The sequence below is a fragment of the Tupaia chinensis genome, unplaced genomic scaffold (assembly GCF_000334495.1).
Source record: "Tupaia chinensis unplaced genomic scaffold, TupChi_1.0 Scaffold000216_1, whole genome shotgun sequence".
In the NCBI taxonomy this organism is placed as follows: Eukaryota; Metazoa; Chordata; class Mammalia; order Scandentia; family Tupaiidae; genus Tupaia; species Tupaia belangeri.
Window position 1 is genome coordinate 1,266,739 of NW_006159691.1, and position 19,419 is coordinate 1,286,157.

At 44.8% G+C, this 19,419-nt stretch overlaps 1 protein-coding gene and 1 long non-coding RNA gene across 2 annotated transcripts in view; both read right to left on the bottom strand.

Annotated features, from left to right (window-relative positions):
* TOX2 (TOX high mobility group box family member 2) overlaps window positions 1-11,974 on the bottom strand; it is a 233,546-nt gene extending 221,572 nt beyond the window's left edge. Inside the window, exon 1 of the mRNA XM_006147578.3 lies at window positions 11,914-11,974. The gene's annotated coding sequence lies outside the window, so the exon portion shown is untranslated. The remainder of the gene's footprint in view (window positions 1-11,913) is intronic.
* A 1,169-nt stretch (window positions 11,975-13,143) lies between these two features.
* Window positions 13,144-19,419, bottom strand: part of LOC114007679 (uncharacterized) — an 84,040-nt gene continuing 77,764 nt past the window's right edge. The window contains exon 3 of the long non-coding RNA XR_003549264.1: window positions 13,144-13,289. This is a non-coding gene — a long non-coding RNA (uncharacterized LOC114007679). The remainder of the gene's footprint in view (window positions 13,290-19,419) is intronic.

Sequence of the window (19,419 nt, forward strand, 5' to 3'; positions counted from 1 at the left end):
TGCGTGCCCAAAATCCTGAAAGGAGAATAGGGGAGAAGAGATTGTAGCATGGCCATGCCCCTGGGAGATGATTTCTCACTTTCTGTCTCTTCATCTCTGTCTCTCTAGAGAGCACCCGACAGCAAAAAAAAAAAATCTCTCTTTAAAAAACAAAAACAAAAACCCAGCATAGAACAGGGCTAGCCTCACAGCCTTCTGGTTAAGGGAGCCAGATCCCACATGGCCAATTGTAAAGTTTGAATCCAGGCACATGCCCAAACTCTCGACAGGATGGAGAAATGGAGGAGGGGGGATTGCCGCATAACCGCCCCGCCAGAGAGTGTTTTCTCCTTTTTCCTCTCTATCTCTCTGTCTCTCTGTCTCTCTCTCTCTCTCTTTCTATCTGGCAAGCATAGGCATCCTCTGGCCAAAACAATAACAACAACAACAACAACAACAAAACAGCATAGGACAAATCATCACCCTGACCTCAAATTTGGAGAGCATGGTTAGTCCATAGCAAACTTCTGCCCACTCAATTGCCACCATCCTGAAGAGATTGCCCATAGTCTGGGCCTCTGTTGCTTCAGTTTGTAAAATGGGGATAATCCCACCCATCTCACAAGATTGAGAGGCCAAGATACGGGAACATATGAAAATAACTTGCACAGTGCTTGTGTCGGGCGGCCCTCGGGCCCGTGTCAGCTTCTCTCCAGGCCTAGGCCTGCCTCATTCCTTCAGCAGTCCTTGAATCAGGGACATTCTGGAATGCAGGCTGTGTCTTTTGATACTCAGAACCAATTACTAAGTTCCTGCGGGTGTCTGGCTACCTCTCAGGGCCTTTGAGAGTCTTAATTAATTATGATCTGAAAGAGTTTGATGTTCCAGGAATAAAAGGCAGGAGGGAGCAGTCCAGACTATTTTCAGGAACATTAATTATTTAATGGACATTATTCGTAGAAAATTGAGACTAATGTTAAATATAAGTTTAAGGTTGGGAGCAGCATGATTATTTTAACCTTAAATCCCATTCTGTCTTACCAGTTACCAAAAAGAGGCTGCTGGCCTAGCAGAGGGAAGACAAGGCTCTAGTCTGAGCTCTGGCATGGACTTGCTGGGTGATCTTGGACAGATCACGGCCCCTCCATGGCCTCAGTTTCATCATCTGGAAGCGTTCATATGAAATGATTTCCCAGATGCCTAAGCTCTGACAAGATTACTTTATGAACGTCCCAGCCTGGGCCCTACTTCTGGGGTTCTCATTCAGTGGGTCTGAGGGGAGCCCTAGAATCTACGTTTAACAAGCCCATGAACGTGTCTCCAGAGACCTTTCGGCCACACTCTGAAGAGCAGACTATGACCCAGGCACATCCACTTCAAACCCCTTAGTGGAGATTTGCACATGAAAGGTACCCATTTGTATTAGCTGCTTACATGCTGAAAGGGCAGAGTAAGCTAGATTTAAGTGGATTTGCCCTGTCTTTGATTTTCCTCTGCATCAAAGTTCATGGGGTTAATTCTAGGGTCAAACCATGAAAATTCCCTCTTGTAATTAATTCCTAATCAGTTCACGACAGTGACTCCCCAAGGAGAAGTCATAATTTTTGACCATGAGAACTGGAAAGAAAATACACACAGACCTCAGCTCTCTGCAGAGAATCTATTAATACATGTAATGACACCCAAATACACAGAAGAGAAGCATCTGGAAACCTGGGGGCTGGAAGCCATCCAACCATGCATCCATCTACTCATCATCCATCCACTCATCTATCCATCTGCTTATCCATGCATCCAATCAGCAATCCAGCCAAGAAACGCTCATTGAGGGTTGCCTATATTGCAAGCACCGGAGATATTAATGATAAAAAAAAAAAACCCTACTCTCCTGCATTTAAGTCTTTTGAGGAATATACATTAAACAAGTAAAGCAAGCGAAATATTATAGTTACAAATCATGAAAAAAGCTTATGACCGAATCAAATGGGTTTCTGAAATAGAGGCAGAAAGTTTTAGGCCTGACTCTCACCCTACTCCTGATACGTCATGCTCTCGTAGAGACCCCAGAAGGGCAGAAGTCACTTCTGTGTATCTCTGCATGGCACCCAGGGCACCTGGAGCAGTGCATGGACTATAGTAAGGCCTTCAGTAAGTATCAGATGAGTGGCCAGTATATGCACCAACCAGGCCTCTGGTCCTGACCTCCTCTTACCAGCTGGGGAAAGTTTCTGGGCAGCTCTGAGCCTCAATTTCTTCACCTATAAATAGGTCTCTTTATCCTATTCATAAAGCGCAGTGTGTGCGGGCTGGCGGTGGTGTGGCGGTTAAAGTGCTGGATTCCCACATGGCCAACTGTGGTTCGAGTCCCAGACCTGGTGGCTGCTTTTTCACTTGCCCTTTCTCTCTTTCTCTCTCTGTCTCTGTCTGGTCAAATCTGAATAATAATAATAATAATAGCAAATGGAATTAAATAAATAATTCTTTTTTTTAAAAATGGCAGTGTGTGTAGGAACCTTATGACAAAGGCTGGCACAGAGCGTGTGGAGAGGGACTGTCTCCTAGAGCATGGGCCTGGTGCATTCCAGGCTTCTGGTGCTCAGCAGGGTCTCTGGGTCCTAGAGTTCCGTGTGTTTGGTGTCGAGAAAAGTAGCTAAGCACTCAACATGTGCCAGGCACATGGATTTACTCACTGCATCTTCACAACTAGCTTAGGGAACTGGACCGCCCATACTATATCCCCCATTTTATAGATGATGAAACTGAGGCCCAAATCAATTAAGTTCAATGGTCAGTAAGTGGCAGATCTGGGTGTTATTTATTTTATTTATTTATTATTTTTAAGAGAGATTTTTGCTATAGGGCATGTATGCTTGCAAGAGAGACAAAGTGACAGAAAGTGAGAAATCACCCCCTGGGTCGGGGGGTGGTCATGCCTCAATCCCTTCTCCTCCATTCTCCTCTCAGGATCTTAAGCACACACGCACATGGGCCGGCATGAGTTTTAAGCTGCTGGGTCAGGGATTTGAACCATGATCAGCTACGTGGGAGCCCAGTAACCTAATCATTACATCATCTGCTGGTTCCCAGAGCAGGGTTTTAACTCTAGATCGTTTGCAGTTTGAAGTGCACTGGGAATTGCAGGGGCGACAGTGAGAGGGAAGGTGTCTGGTAGCCGTTGTAGGAGAGTGTGTGAAGGCACTGGGGAAGGCAATGGGAATTTGCAGAGAGCTCCAAGGCTGGAGGTGATAGTGGAACCTTAGGGGAAGTGACAGGACATAAATGTGGCAATTAGAAGTATAGGCCAGGTGACTACAGACAGCCAATAGAGAAGCCCCGGAAGATGGTGGAATTGGGGTGAGCAAGTCTGTATCTCTAAGAGGGGATCGCTCTGTATTCCTATGGAGGCTCCCAACCTCCTAACCATCTCCACCTAGCAATGGGACTTCTCTGAGACGCATAGGCCTGTGGCCAAAGCATCTCTACAGATAATCAAGCCCAACCCTTGTCTAGTAAAGATGACTCCACGGAGACCCAGAAGAGGGAAGGAACTAACTTGTCCAGGGCCCCAAGGCCAGTTGGTGCTAGAAGCAGAGTCCACCCAGATTTGCTCACCCACCCTTACCATTGTCTCTGTGCTGTGCTTATGCCCAAAGCGCATCAGCACCAAAGCTTGGTCCCTGACAGGTTTCCTCACACAAAGCCCTCCATGGCGTTACTGTGTGACTGCTCACACCTCCCCATCACCAATGGCTAGTTTTTCCATTGATGCTATGGTGAGGTTAATAAACTGATTGACAAACCATTTGCCCTTTAAAATGCTCACAGAATTTATTACCATTATTATTCTTCATAGGTCTGGAATTGATTGGGTTCAGCTAGGAGTATCTCACTGAAGATCCCTCATGCAGTTGCAATCAGACCGGGGCTGGCTGGGAGCTAGAATCATCTGAAGGCTCACTCACATGTATGATGGTTGAGGCTGGGTGTCAGCCAGAATGCCTGCACATCTCTCCTGGTTGTCTGGGCTTCCTTACAGCATGGCGGCCAGGCTCCTAGAACAACCATCCTGAGAGAAAGAGGGCCAGGTGGGAGCTATTTGCCTTTCATAACCTAACAAAGGAAGGGCTTGGGAGTAGGTAGCATTGGGTCAGAGTATCCAGAAGTCCAGGTCACGAAGGGTTCAACTCCATCTCACCTAATCCCCATGACAAACAATGAGGTAGCCTCAGCTGCCAATGAAGTAGCCTGTCGTGTACATAGGAGGAAATGGAGGCACCAAGAGAACTTGCTCAAAATTACACAGCCTGAGGGCTGGAGTCACGCAGGGATGGGGCCTCATTGCTGGTAGATTGGTTGAAGACAGGATAAAACGTGCAGTGCAGGGAATGTAACGGGGAGGTGCCAGGGTAGTGGCCAAAGCAGATATTGGAAAGGAAGTTGGAGATCACCACGAGGAGCCTTGAATGCCAAACTAAGAAGCTTGGCCGGTGCCAGGGTAGTGGCCAAAGCAGATATTGGGAAGGAAGTTGGGGATCACCACGAGGAGACTTGAATGCCAAACTAAGAAGCTTGGCTTTCTTTTAATTATTTAAATTTCTTTTATACATTCAATCATGCTGCTTAGCTTGCAAAGTGAAAATTCTAATGTGTACATTTCACACGGGTCCAGCATGGCCTTCACCTTATAGGCTGGGGACTAGCAATGGGCAGAAGCAACAGTCCTGAAATTACTTTCTGAGGCGGAAGTGTCCCAAGGCCAGGCAGACACCACAGAACCCATATACAGAGTAGTCATGTTGTCTACTCCTCCCCTGAGAGATGGAGGGAGCAGGCACCAGCAGCAAGCCTCAACTCCCTGTCCAGTGTACTTTTCCTCCCTGTCCCATACCACACTGCAACCCACAACACCCACATGGAGACTTTCCTCTGTAGCTAAGATACGGTGCCCTGAGAGGGTCTAAGCCAGCCAGAATACATCACTTGTCCACAGGAGGAATGGATGTCTCCAGCAGCTTTGCTTTCTCCTGCAAAACTACTGTATTGCCTAGCCCGATTTGCTACCCACTATCTACCTCCCGAGCTGTCTTTTGGGTCCCCAGACTTAGAAATCCCTTCTACCTGAGGGCATCACGTTATGGATAAAACTGAACCCACCCCTGTTATTCTAGGAATTCCTTACAACGATCTTCAAGGAGGTGATGTTGCACTCCCATTTAATAGAGATGCAAACAGGCCAAGAGAGGCTGCATGACTTGCCCCAGTTGCCTTGGTCAACAAAACCAGAGAAGCCTCTTCTGGGTGTCGCTGGAGGATGACCACTGAGCACCTGGGGAGTGGGCCAAAGGTGAAACTGCCTCATTCTCCCTTCGCCACTGAGTGACTCTCTCTCTCTCCTCCTTCCGTCCCTCCCTCTCCTTTTCTTCCATTTTATCCACCCTCCTTACTCTATCAGCTCTTCTCTCATCTTTCCTTTTTTTTCTCTCTCTCCTCCCTATGCCTAGAACTCCCACAAGGACTTCTGAACAGAACCCTCTTTTCCTCTCTCACTGTCACACCCCAGCTGGGACAGGCCATGTGGGCAGAGTCCTATCTCTTCTGCTTCTGGCCTGTCATGAGTAGCCAGACCTCAGCCCACTGTTGCATCCCACCTGCCTGTGCTCTCTTCAGCTCTCCTCTTTGTCAGCCATGGCTGTCCTGCCAGGCCACACTCCCATCACCTCCATGCCTTCACATATGTGCCCTTGGCCTAAAGAGCCACCACTCCCATGTCCACCTGGAAAATACTTGCCTTCCTTTTGGAGCCACCTTGGGTATATCCTCTACTTCTGTAAGACTTTCACAGGGTATCTCCGACATCAGAGGTTCCCAGAACACCCCAGCCAATGATTCCCTAGAGTGCTCACAGGACTCAGCATATGGTCACAGTCGTGACTCTGATTTGTTACAACAAAACGGCACAAAACAACCAGCAAGGGGGAATGCTCCTGGGCTGAAGTCCAGAGGGAACCAGGTATAATCTTCCAACTGTCTCTCGCAGTGGAGTTGTACATAATTCTTCCAGCACGGGCTGTGACCTGGGTGCAATGTCGCCTACCAGGGACACTCATTGGAGACCCAGTGCCCCAGACTTTTATCAGGAGCTGATCACACAAGCATCTTCTGACGTGCTTCCACCCAAATTCTCCCAGAAGGCAAGCAGGTGAGCAGCGCCTTGCGTGTACAGGTAAGCACACCGAGCTACTCTCAGTCACGGGAATGGTGAGGCTCTTCTTTAGAGCCAGGGTCCCAGACCCCAGCCATGCAGTCACCTAGCCAGCAAGTTCTCTGCACTCCCAAGCTGCCAGATGCTCCCCTTCTTCCTCATGTCCCTGCCACATGTCGTCCATGGCACACTACTAGAAATATACCAGTAACACCATCTGTGCCAGGATCATGATTCCTCCAGCAATAGCCCCATGTGTGTTTTAGTCTCGGTCAGACAGCCTACTGGATAGAGCTCCTCCATTTTAGGAACGTCCCCTAGCTCATGCACAAGCTTGATAAATGCACTGAATAAACAAGCTTACAAATAGAGCATACCTTCAAACAGGTTTTTAAAATAGAATTACTCTATGATCCAGCAATTTCACTTCTGGTTATAAACCCAAAAGAATAGAAAGCAGAGTCCCCAAGATACATTTATATATCCATGTTCACATAAAAATTCAAACTAGCCAAAAAGTGGAAGCAGGAGCCAGTAGGCGGCATAGTGGTTGAGGCACTGGACTACCACATGGCTGACCACAGTTCTAGTCCTGGCCCTGGAAGCTTGCTTTCTCACTTTCCTTCTCTCTATCTCTGGTGAGTACATGTGTCCTATAGCAAATTTATATATATATATAGATATAGAGAGAGAGAGAAGAGAGAGAGAGCATCAGAAATAAATAAAAATAAATAATTCTTCAAAAAAAGGTAGAAGCGGGACTAGTAGTTAGCATAATGTCTATGTCGCTGGACTCCCACGTAGTCGATCGCGGTTCGCGTCCTGGACCCGGTGGCTTAAAACTCACGCCGGGCACGTGTGCGTGCGTGCCCAAGATCCCGAGAGGAGAATGGAGGAGAAGGGATTGCAGTGTGGCCATCCCTCCTGGGGGGTGATTTCTCGCTTTCTGTCTCTCTGTCTCTCTCTGTCTGTCTGGTGAGCACATGTCCCCTATAGCAAAAACCTCTCCCAAAAAAAGAAAATAAAAAGGTGGAAGCAACATAAATGTCCACTGGCAGATGAATAATTAACAAAATGTGACAGACACAGACAATGGAATATTATTCAACCTTAAAAAGGAAGGAAATTCTGACAGTCTACAATATGGATAAACCTTGAGGGGACAATGTTAAGTGAAATAAGCCAATTACAAAAAAGACAAGTGCTATATGGTCCACTTACATGAGGTGCCTGGAGTAGTGCAACTCACAGACAGAAAATAGAATCTTGGGGACCAGCAGATGGCATAATGGTTATATTGCTGGCCTCGGACATAGTTGACTACAGTTCGAGTCCTGGACCCTGTGATTTGAAACTCACACCAGCCGCAAATGCAAGCAGGCCCAAAATCCTGAGAGGAGAATGGAGGAGAAGGGATGATAGCTAGGCCATTTTCCCTGGCAGGTGATTTCTCACTTTCTGTCTTTCCATTTCTCTGGCAAGAATATACGTCCTATAGCAAAAAAAATCTCTCTTAAAGAAAAGAAAGAAAGAAGAGAGAAAGAAAGAAAGTAGAATCCTGGTTTTCAGGGTTTGTGGGGAGAGAGACTGAGAAGCCATTGACTGATGGGTACAGAGTTTCGGTTTTGCAAGTTGAAGAGACTTCTAGAGACCTGTTGCACAACCAGTGAGTGTGCTTAACCCGACTGAATCACACATTTAAAAAAGGTTGAGAGGGTATATTTTATGTAGGTGTATTTTACCACAGTTAAAAAAAAAAATGAAGTACGATGCTACCTGTAGGAGGGGCTTTGGACTGACCCAGGTCTCCTACAATCACATGAAAATACAATAAACCGCAGTCCAAGAGCTGAATGTGCCTTTTGTTCATAATTGGCAACGAGAGAGGGCTCTTTGGATATCTGATGATTGACTTAGACATTCGTAGTGAAAGAGCTGATATTTATATTCAGAATCAGTTTGCCCTGCAATCCACTAAAAACGACTTATGACAGGAATTCAGACATAATTGCTATCAGTGGAGTCAGCTTGTAAAAATATTCCAAGCATTTAATTGACTTGTAAAAGAATAGCTACAGCAAGCTAATTAAATATCAAGTTAGGGAGTGTGTTAATTGATATTTAATAAGGATGTCAATTGATGTCTAACTAGCCAATATGTCTCTTAAAATACGTCAATTAGATGCCTAAAGATCCTTTTCAAGAGGACTGGGAGTTGAACACATTAAAGATGTAATTTGTAATGTCTGGGAGTTGAACACATTAAAGATGTAATTTGGGAATTTTTCAAAAATCATAAATTGCAGCCCTCCCTGGTGACTTTCTCTGGATTGTGCACCATTTGTGAGCCCTTTGCCTGGCCTCCATGCTCTCTACACACAGACCCAGAAAGCTGGAGTAGATTCTAGGGCACTTGTCCAACATCTGTATAAAAACAGGGCCCAGAGAAGGTGCATGAACTGCACCCAAGTTATCCATCCAGTCAGGAGTAGCCTTTGTCTCCACTTACCATGGCTGATTTTTCAGATCCCTTTCTTGGAGTGTTCATCCAGCCTGAACACCCCTACGTCTCTCCTGCCCTGGGACAGGTTGAGGGGCTTTAAAGGCACAATTCCACCAGCCCTCACCCAGTGAGACTCTCTTCCCACCTGGACACCTCTACAAACTTATACAACATGGGTGAGGACTTCTCTTTCCTATCTGCTCCCTGGACATCATAAGAAGTTTAATCAAGGGACCAGCAGATGGCATAATGGACACATCACTGGACTCCCATGTAGTGGACTGCAGTTCAAGTCCTGGACCCAGCAGCTTAAAACTCACACTGGGCTTGTGTGGGTGCATGCCCAAGATTCCAAGAGGAGAATGGAGGAGAAGGAATTGCAGTGTGGCCATCTCCCTAAGGGTGATTTCTCGCTATCTGTCTTTCTATCTCTCTCTAACTCTCTGGTGAGTGCATGTGCCCTATTGCAAAAATCTGGAAAAAAAATGAAGGAGATGAGGAGGAGGAGAAGTTTAATCAGGACAGCCCTGTGTAGTATGGAACCAGAAGCAGAAGCTCAGCTGTCTCCCACATGTGCTCACCAAACAATATCAATGAAAATATGCCTTTATCCATTCTTTCACTCACTCAACATTCGCTGGATGCCAAAGTGTGCCAGGCACCTTGTCAGGAGCTGGAGAACCAGCTATAAGCCCTGCACTCGTGGTGCTCATAGCCCAGCAGGGAAGAGTCAAGAAAAGTGATTCAAAGGTCACTACAGTCACATTAAAGAGAGGGTTGGCTTGTGATAAAAGTCCAGAATGGGTCCCAACCTGGTCTGGAAGTAATCAAGAAAGGTATCCAAAGGAAGTGATGTTTGAGTTGAGATTAAAAGATGGGTTCATGGTGGACATCTGAGGAGAGAAGAACATTCCACAGAGAGAGGATAGCATATACAAAGGCTCTGAGATGAGAAAATGCATGGAGTGTCTGTTTGGGTTGAAGATGGAGGAAACCATTTGCAAGATTTGAATCTTGGTCTTGTCATCTACTATTACATAGTAAGCCACCCTATGCAACTGCCATTTTATTGTGCCCTTGTTTTCTGTGGAATGGAAATGGAATCAAAGAGGGTGTTTTATACTTATCTCTTTGGCTTGTCTCTGCTACTCAATGTGTCTGGGACCTTAACTGGGGAAATATATAGCTGAAAGTCACTTGATGGCTGGAGAGTTTGAGGGTTTAGAATTATCTAGAGGCTTCTTCATTCATGTATCTAGCTTCTGGACTATAATGTCTTAGAGGCTAGGTTCAACTATGACTGCTAACCAAACCATTGGCCTGTAGCTTGGGCTTCCTTACATCATGGTGAGCTGATGGTAATCAAACATCTTACATGGTGACTCAGGACTTCAAGGGTTAATGCCCCACCAAACAAGATAGAAGCTGCCTGGCCTTCAATGGCTTAACCTCAGGAGTCACACAGCATCATTTCTGCCATGCCCCATGAGTCAGAACAGTCCTCACCTAGATTCAAGGGAGATTACATAATTTGCAGCCATATTTAAAACTACCACAGATCTTCATGATATGATTTGTATATTGAGGGCATTCTAACCAGAGTGGAGGAGATTCAGGGCACAAGGTGGAGGATGTCACAATCAGCCAGGCAAAGAGTAAGATTGGGAGGGTGAAGGCAATGGCAGTGATGACAGAGACAAGTAGGAAAATTCTAGAGTCTTTCTAGGAGATAGATTCAACAAGACTTGGTGATAGATTAGATATAGGGGTTGAGGGTGGGTAAATGTCAAGAATGGCCCCTCATCTACTGAGGACAGAGTAGCACCATTTTTGAGATGAGAAACACTGGACTGGGTAGAGGGGAAGCAAGAAAGTGTGGTGGAGCAGGCCCATGCTTAGTTATGAATGAGTTGAATTTGAGATGTCTGGGGCCATTCAGGAGGAGATGCAAGTAGTCCCGTGAAATATAGGCCTAAAGCTCAGAATAGATGTGTGAGTTGGAGATTTCAGTTTTGGTATTCATTGACATATAGGTGGGAATTGAAGCCATAGTCATGGTGGATGATATCACCCAGGATCAAGCCCTGAGCCACCCCAACATGCAGAGGTCAAGTGGAGGAGGAAGAGCAAAGGGAATGATGAAGGAACATCCAGAGAGGCAAGAGGAAGGCTGGAGAGAGGTAGAGTTACAGAAGCCAAAGACAAGGGAATTTTCAAGATGGAGGGAGTGGTCAGTTCTCCCACAGACCACCAAGAGATTGAGAGAGATGAGTGGCCTTCTTAGGCTGTGGTACTATTGGATCATCAGAAAAGTCATGATACATTTTTGCATAGAAAAACATAGAAAAAATTACATCATGACTTTTCCAATGACCCAATAAAATTTGAACATAGATGACAAGATACCAAACTGAGCTCTTTCTCACTTTTACAAGGCAGGATCTTTAGGATGGTAACCTTTGTACAACTGCACTCAAAATTTTACCAATTTTAGTTCTGAATCTGGATAAAAATGACTCTAAAGTTTATCTATGAAAAAATCCCATAGAAATAGGTCCTAAATGTTTTGTTAAATAAGAATATACAGAGAGATAGACCAAAACTTAATGCAATGGTCAAAGATCCTCCATAGGAACGGTCTGAATTCCATTCCTTTGGGCAAGTATGTTCCACTTTCTGTTACCCACTGAGATAGAGAGAAAATACAGAGGGGAAAACCAGCAGTCTCAGATAATGGCCTGGGTGAGCACCTGCCTTCGCCTTTCTGAGTCTTTGCTTCTCTAATAATTCTAGGGTTACAGCATCTTGAGGTCCCATTGACCTTACTGTAAGATGAGCAAGTAAAACAGCTTCTAGAATGCCTTGCATAAACTGCGAATCATGGTGAGAAGCTACCTGTCCCTATAGGTAATAAGCAGACCGATGGTGTCATGAGGGGAGGCTGATAAAATTGCCATGTGGTCTCAGAAGAAAAAGATAGAGGTAGAACAGAGATGTGGTCACATGTATGTATTTCAGAATCAGATGGTCAGGTTCAAGTTCTGGATCTCACTAGCTAGATGCCCCCAAGCACATTTCTCAGTCTCCCAGAGGAGCCCGAAAACAAATACCAAGTCAGTTTGTCCCACCCCATCCATTGGCAGAGGTCAGAGAGGAAATAGAAGGGTGGTTTAGCTTGCCCAATATTCAGTGAAGATCCTGAGATGGGGAAAAAGAGCCCAGCACTTACTATCAATCAGCAGACAGCCTGGTTCCTCTCACTTCCTACTAGGAGGGAAACCCATCAGCACTCCAGCCGCTGTTCTCAGAGATGCTTATTCAGTTACCAATAACAACAGTTGCCATGGAGATGGGCAGTCTGGCCTGCTGTCCTGGAATCACTCTCAGGCCAAGGCCACATTAGCCACTTCTACACCCTTTCCAACCCAAAAAAGCCGCTTGAGCTCCAGCTCTGCCTCAATTACTTGGTTGGGGTAGGGGATCCCACTTTTTCTCTCTTCTTCCTGTTACAAGGTGTTTGAGAGTTAACTAGTGGAAGTTAACTGAAACACATCAGAGAACAGCTTATGTAGAGGTGGAATGGAAGTCACAGAAGGTGGGTGAGACAGTGATGGTTTTTTGGGGTTACAGCAGGGTCTGTGAACCCAGATATGCTTTGGAGGTCTATGCTGAGGTCAGGCTCCATGGAGTGGGCTAGGAGCAGACTAGGATGTTTCCAGAAGCATTCCTCTGGATGGGCAGCTGGAGACAGTGTACCAAGCAGTATGATCATGTCCACACTTAAAGACAGCTCCGCTTCTTCAAGCCTTTAAAGATTGTTCATACAGAAAAGGAGACCAAATTAGAAAAGAAATCAGAGGGCTGATGGTAAAAGGAGCCAGAGGTAAGTTCTCTTCATGGGAAAGAAGTTAAAACCCTTGGAGTGGCTACAACATAACCATAGCCGCCCCAATCTCATACCCAGGAATCTCAGCTCCCAGTCTGGGCTCCTCCCACCACAGCATAAATCCAGGTTGTTCCTGGATGGTTACTCAGTATGAATGGTGATTTCTTTTTTTCTTTTATTTTTTGAGAGATTTTTTGCTACAGGGTGTGTGCACTTGCCGGAGAGACACAGAGAGACAGAAAGCAAAAAATCACCACCCAGTAGGGTGGTCACACTGCAATTCCTCCTTCTCCATTCTCTCCTCAGGATTTTTGGTGCTTACACACACATGTCCAGCATGAGTTTAAGCCACCAGGTCCAGGATTTGAACTGCAGTCAGCTACGTGGAGTCCAGCAATGTAATCATTATGCCATCTGCTGGTCCTGAGTGGTGCTTTCTAATAATGAGAGCACCATCCATTGGACTGGCAGTCTACTGAGGCAGATAAGGAGTTCACTGCCACTGGAGGAACACAAAAAGAGGTCAGGTGACCTTTAGGTAAGGCGGTTCAGAGAGGGTTTCTACCTTGAGAGACAATCAGGACTTGGTGACCTTGGAGCCCCATCTTCTCTGGACTCCAGGAATGGAGGTGCTTCCAATTCATCCCAGAGCAGAACATGTAATCCTCAGCAGCCTGCATCCTTCAGCTGTTTTCTTCCCCTCCCAAAGCTGGCTGCACCTTAGAATGGAGAGTGAAAATGTTTTCTTAGCTCATGCACAATGAAATGATCCAGAATTGCTTCAAATGATAGTAACCAGGGCCAGCCCTATGGCCAGATTCCACATGGTCAGCCACATATTCCTGGTCTCAGTGGTTTTTGTGTGTGCAGGCCCAAAACCCCAATAGGGGTGAGAAATGGAGGAGAAGAGAGGCAGCATGACCACACCCCATTGGGAGGGTGCTTTCTCTCTCTCTCTTTCTCTTTCTCTCTTTCCTTCTCATACAAGTGCATATATCCTCAGGCAAACTAGAAAAAGGAAAAGAGGCAGCATCCATTCAACTCTCTGTTCCTCTGTTCAACAGCCAGCACAAGGCCTCATCCATAAGGGATTCAAAGGTCTACTGAACACCCTCACAGGCAAGGCAGAGGCAGGGAGGAAAACAAGGGCCTTTCCCAAAGTCCCCACATGCAGTTGGCAGCCCCAACAGCTCTCGTGGTCAGAAGTCAAAATTAGGAGACTGGGTAACACAGATCCAACCTGAGCTCTATCTCTATCCTGTGTGCCCTCAGCTTCCTATGGCATGAACGTGGGGAAAAATTCGAATGTCCCCCAGGCCTGGTTTCCTCAAGTGAACAACCAGGTGCTCATACCTGCTAACAAAGTGAATTTGTCAAAAGAATGCAGAATAGGGAACCAGCAGTTAGCGTAATGGCTATGTCGCTGGACTCCCACGTAGTCGACCGCGGTTCGTGTCCCGGACCCGGTGGCTTAAAACTCACGCCGGGCGTGTGTGCGTGCGTGCCCAAGATCCCGAGAGGAGAATGGAGGAGAAGGGATTGCGGCGTGACCATCCCCCCTGGGGGGTGATTTCTCGCTTTCTGTCTCTATGTCTCTCTCTGTCTGTCTGGCGAGCGCACGCGCCCTACAGTGAAAATCTCTCCAAAAAAAAAAAAAAAAAAGAATGCAGAATAGCACCCAATGCAGTGGCACTAATAATAAATGGCTACGGGTTTGCTTCAAAATAATAAAGGAATGAAGTGCAGTGGGGAGGAGAGATGGAACAAGAGTGATGTTGAGTTAATAATTAAAGCTGAGATCTACAAATTCAACACTATTGGGTCATGGGGCCAGCAGTTGGTGTGGGGATTAAAGGCGCTGGATTCCCACATGGCCGACTGTAGTTCCGAGTCCCAGACCTGGTGGTTTGCTTTCTTGCTTTCTCTTTCTCACTCTCTGGTCAAATTAAAAGAAGTAATAATAACAAATGGAATTAAATAAATAAATAAATCTTTAAAAAAAAAAACCTATTGGGTCATCAGGAAAGTCATGATAGATTTTTGCATAAAAAAAATACGTCATGACTTGTCCAAGAACCTAATATTTTCCAAATAACATGAGAATGTCATTTGCCTTTCCTCTTTTATTCTCTCACAAGGGAACTGTGGAATTTTCCAGAGGCCATGTGGCATGTGATAACACAACAAATTAAATGCATAAGTAGATATGAAAAGCCAGCCACCTATTAAGCCAGACATGAGAGATTTGAAAAATGTAAAACAAAGTCTCTTTGCTCATTATTTTTTTAAGGTTTTCTTTTTTATTTTTTAAGAATTATTTTATTTATTTATTTAAATTTGACCAGAGAAGGCCAGAGAGAGAGAGAGAAAGAAAGAAGAAAAGTGAGAAAGCAAGCCACCAGGTCTGGGACTTGAACCGTGGTCAGCCATGTGGAGTCCAGCACCCTTAACCACCATGCTACCTGCCGGCCTTGCCCACTATTTTTTGGTATGGAAAATGTAATACATGTTTAATAAAAAATGCATTTAATGCCTGTTTGAATGGTTATTAATTTTTAAATTTATTTAACATCCATTTGGATGGTTATTATATTTCACAAAGTGTTGGTATAGGTGTAAAGAAATTGGAGTCTTTGTGCACTATCTGTGGGAATGTAAAAATAGGAGAGTCATTGGGGAAAACAGTAAGGAGGATCCTTGAAAAATTAAACATAGAATTGTCATATGTGTGTCAGGTATGGGAGGCAGATAGCAGTGTGGTAGTCAAACAAGATACTTCAAGGTGAGCCACATGGGAAGGTTCTGGGTTTGTGTCCAGATACCTCTCTGAATGTACTGAGCACACCCATGTTTTCATGATCCAGGGCTGGCTGGGGCTGAGGGTGGACTGTAGTGTCAAGATCTTGTTGGGAGTGCTATTTCCCTGTCTCTGTCTCTGTGCATGTGTGTCTCTGTTGCTCACAGAAGAAATGAACTAAAAATAAATAAATAAGCTAAAATAAATAAGTGTACTAAAATAAATAAATACAGAAATAAATTAGCTAAAAATGGAAAAAGAATTACCATGTGATCCAGCAATTTCACTTCTAGAGATACACACAAAAGACTTGAAGACAGAGGCTTGAACATTTGTTTATACACCCGTGTTCATAGTGGCATTCCTAGTAGTCAAAAGTTGGACACAACCCAAATGTCTGTCAATGGATGAATTGGATGAACGCTGTGTAGCATGTACATACAATGGAATATTACTCAGCCTTAGAAAGGAAAGAGATTCTGGCACATGCTACCACATGGATGAATCTTAAAGACATTGTGCTAAGTGAAATAAGCCAGTCACAAAAGGCAAATGCTGCATGATTCCACTAATATGAAATACTCAGGGTAGTGAATATCATAAAGATATAAAATGAAACATTAGTGACAAGAGGGGAAGGGGGAATGGGGAGAGATCATTCAATGGGTATCGAGTTTCAGTATGAGGTGATGAAAATGTTCTGGAAATGAATAATGGTGATGGTGTAAAAACATGAATGTACTTAATGCTATTGAACTATACACTTAGAAAAGGTTAAAACAAAAAAGAAAGAAAGAAAGAAAGAAAGAAAGAAAGAAAGAAAGAAAGAAAGAAAGAAAGAGAAAGAAAGAAAGAAAGAAAGAAAGAAAAAAAGGGACCAGCAGCTGGCATAATGACTATGTCGCTGGACTCCCATGTAGCCAACTGCGGTTCAAGTCCTGGACCTGGTGGCCTAAACTCACGCTGTGCGTGTGTGCGTGCATGCCCAAGATCCTGAGAGGAGAATGAAGGAAAAGGAATTGCGGCATGGCCATCCCCCCCACCCCCTGGCTGGGGGGTGATTTCTCACTTTCTGTCTCTATCTCACTCTGTCTTTCTGGTGAGCGTACGCACCCTATAGCAAAAATCTCTCCAAAAAAAGAAAAAGAAATGGTTAAAACAATAAACTTTATTAGGCACATTTTACTACGATAAAAATAGAATCTAATGGATAGTACAGATAATGAGTAACTATCATCTAAAGCTTATAGTAGAAATAAAATATCAAATGCAAAAAGCTATTTATGTTAATATAGAATGAGATTTGCTATTTTTAAATAGTTAATAAATATTTTTAAATGTCTGAGTTTTAATGTCAAATGTGGTAGATATCAACAGACACAACCCACATAAACTAAAGTTCCTTGAAGTCCTCAGTAACTGTTAAGAATGTAAAATATTCCCGAGGCTAAAAAGTTTGAGAAAGGCTTCATTATATTATTCTCTACTTTTGTAAGTATTCTTAATTTCCCATATTTAAAAAATTTAAAAATTTGGAGGCCAGGGACCAGCAGTTGACGTAATGCCTATGTCACTGGACTCCCATGTAGTTGACTTCAGTTCGAGTCCCCGACCTGGTGGCTTAAACTCACGCCAGGTGCGTGTGCATGCGTGCCCAAGATCCCGAGAGGAAAATGGAGGAGAAAGGATTATGGTGTGGCCAATCCCCGGGCGGGGGGGGGGATGATTTCTCACTTTCTTTCTCTCTTTCTTGCAAGTGCACGCACCCTATAGCAAAAACCTCTCCACAAAAAAAAACCATATATATATATAGTGGGGGGCCAGCAGGTGGCATGGAGGTTAAGGCACTGGATTCCACATGGCTGACTGCACAGTTTGAGTCCTGGACCTGGTGCCTTGAAAATCATGCTGAGCATGTGTGTATGTACACCCAAAGTCCTGAGAAAAGACTAGAGGAGAAGGAATTGTGGAGTGGCATTTCCCCTGACGGGTGTTTCTCATTTTTGGCTTTCCCTCTCTCTCTCCCTCTCTCTCTCCTCTCTCTCTCACACAAGCACACATGCCCATTAGCAAATACTAAAAGGAAAAAAAATAAAAAGTTAAAATAATAATAACAACAACAGACTATCCTCTTCCTTTTTCCTGTCTGTGCAAATGGCTTGCCTAGCCTTGATGGACCTTTGTATTATCACCTGTCAAAGGGTCAGACAATCCTAAAGCATCATTCTATGCATCAAACCTGACACTACACAGACTCAGGAGCTGCTGCCTCCACCCTCAGCCTCCGCAGAGATCTGAGTTTCTTTGGATTGAGCAAGAGAGAGAGTGTGCTCCTGTATTAATCAGATCCCATTAATTTTTCAAAGTAGACAACAGCCCACTTACTCATCTCCCGTAGAGACTCATCCATAATTGATCCTGAGCTGCACTTACCCAAATAGACCGAGATGATGCCCGTTGCACGTGGAGCTCTGGGAGGGTTTTCAGCTGACAAGCCTGAGGAGTGAAGGCACTCACAGCCACGACTTAAGGGGGCCTGGCACTTTCCCTTTCCTCGAAAACAAGAAGAAGGAGAGAGCATGCCCCCTACATGCTCTAGATGGTTATTCTGAGGTTGTTTCTATGTACAAACCAGCTTGAAGGGAATTAAGAATGATCAGTCAAAACCAGCCTTATGCCTGTGTCTTAGTTCATCAGGGCTGCTACCACAAAATACTATAAATTGAGTGGCTTATAACAAGAGAATTTTGTTCCTTTTTTTTTTAAAGCTTATTAATTATTTCTCCATGAGTCACAGACACAAAGAAGCAGCAGCCTCAACAGACTTGACACGGCAATCCACCCCACAGCCTGTCAGCCCCAGATCATGGGCACACATACTCAGGGATTTTCTCGGAACACAAATCTTGGACTCTTCTCATTTTACCATGTGCCATCATATGGCCCTCAAGAGATTTATTTCTTACAGTTCTGGAGACTAGGAAGTCCAAGATCAAAGCAGCAGATTTGGTGTCTGAGGAAGGCCAATTCCTAGTTCATGTATGGTACCGTCTTGCTGTATCTTTACAAGGTAGAAAGAAAGATAAATTTCTTTTTTCTCTTCAGCTTTCTCCTTTTTTATTGCCAGAGGGTACATGCACTCACCAGAAAGAGAGAGAGAGAACACCTCCAATAGAACATGGCTACACCACAGTCTTTGTTCCCCCATTACTTCATCCTGTAGGGAGTTGGGGCAGCACATATATGTGCCTGGTGTGTTTTTCAAGCCACCAGAGCTGGAACTCAAACCACAGTCAGCCATGTGAGATGCAGCTTCCCTATCCACTGGGCTATGGGGCTGGCCAAATGGGTTTCTTTTAGGCTTCTTGTATAAGGACACTGAGGGACCAGCAGTTAGCGTAAGGGCTATGTCGCTGGATCCCCACATAGTCCACCACAGGTCGCGTCCCGGACCCGCTTAAAACTCACGCCAGGTGCGTGTGTGTTTGTGCCCAAGATCCTGAGAGGAGAACAGAGAAGGGATTGTGGCGTGGCCATTCCCCCTAGGGGGTGATTTCTCGCTTTTGTCTCTCTGTCTGTCTCTGTCTGTCTGGTGAGCACACACACCCTATAGCAAAAACCTCTAAAAAAAATAAATAAATAAAAATAAAAAAATATATAAGAACACTGATATTCATGAAAGCTCCACCCCCATGACCTAATCACATATGAATTTGGGGGGAACATAAACATTCAGACCATAGCAACCTGCCAGGTTAACAAAGCAAGTCCATGAAGACCTCAGTATGTTCAATACTAAAACTTGTTCATTAATTCTTTGGCATATCCTCCACCTGAGGCTATATTCCTCTTACCCCACCCCCCACTCCAAAATAAATGCCAGCTGGATTGAGCATTTAGATACTTTCTAAAAAATAATTCAATACAATCCTAAAGGAAAACATAAGGTGACCATTTATCATTGAATTTTATCAGATGAGTTAAGACTTTGTAGTGAGAAAGAGAGCAGCAGCCCCTGACACTGGGAAGCTGGCCTAGCACCCCCAGCTGGG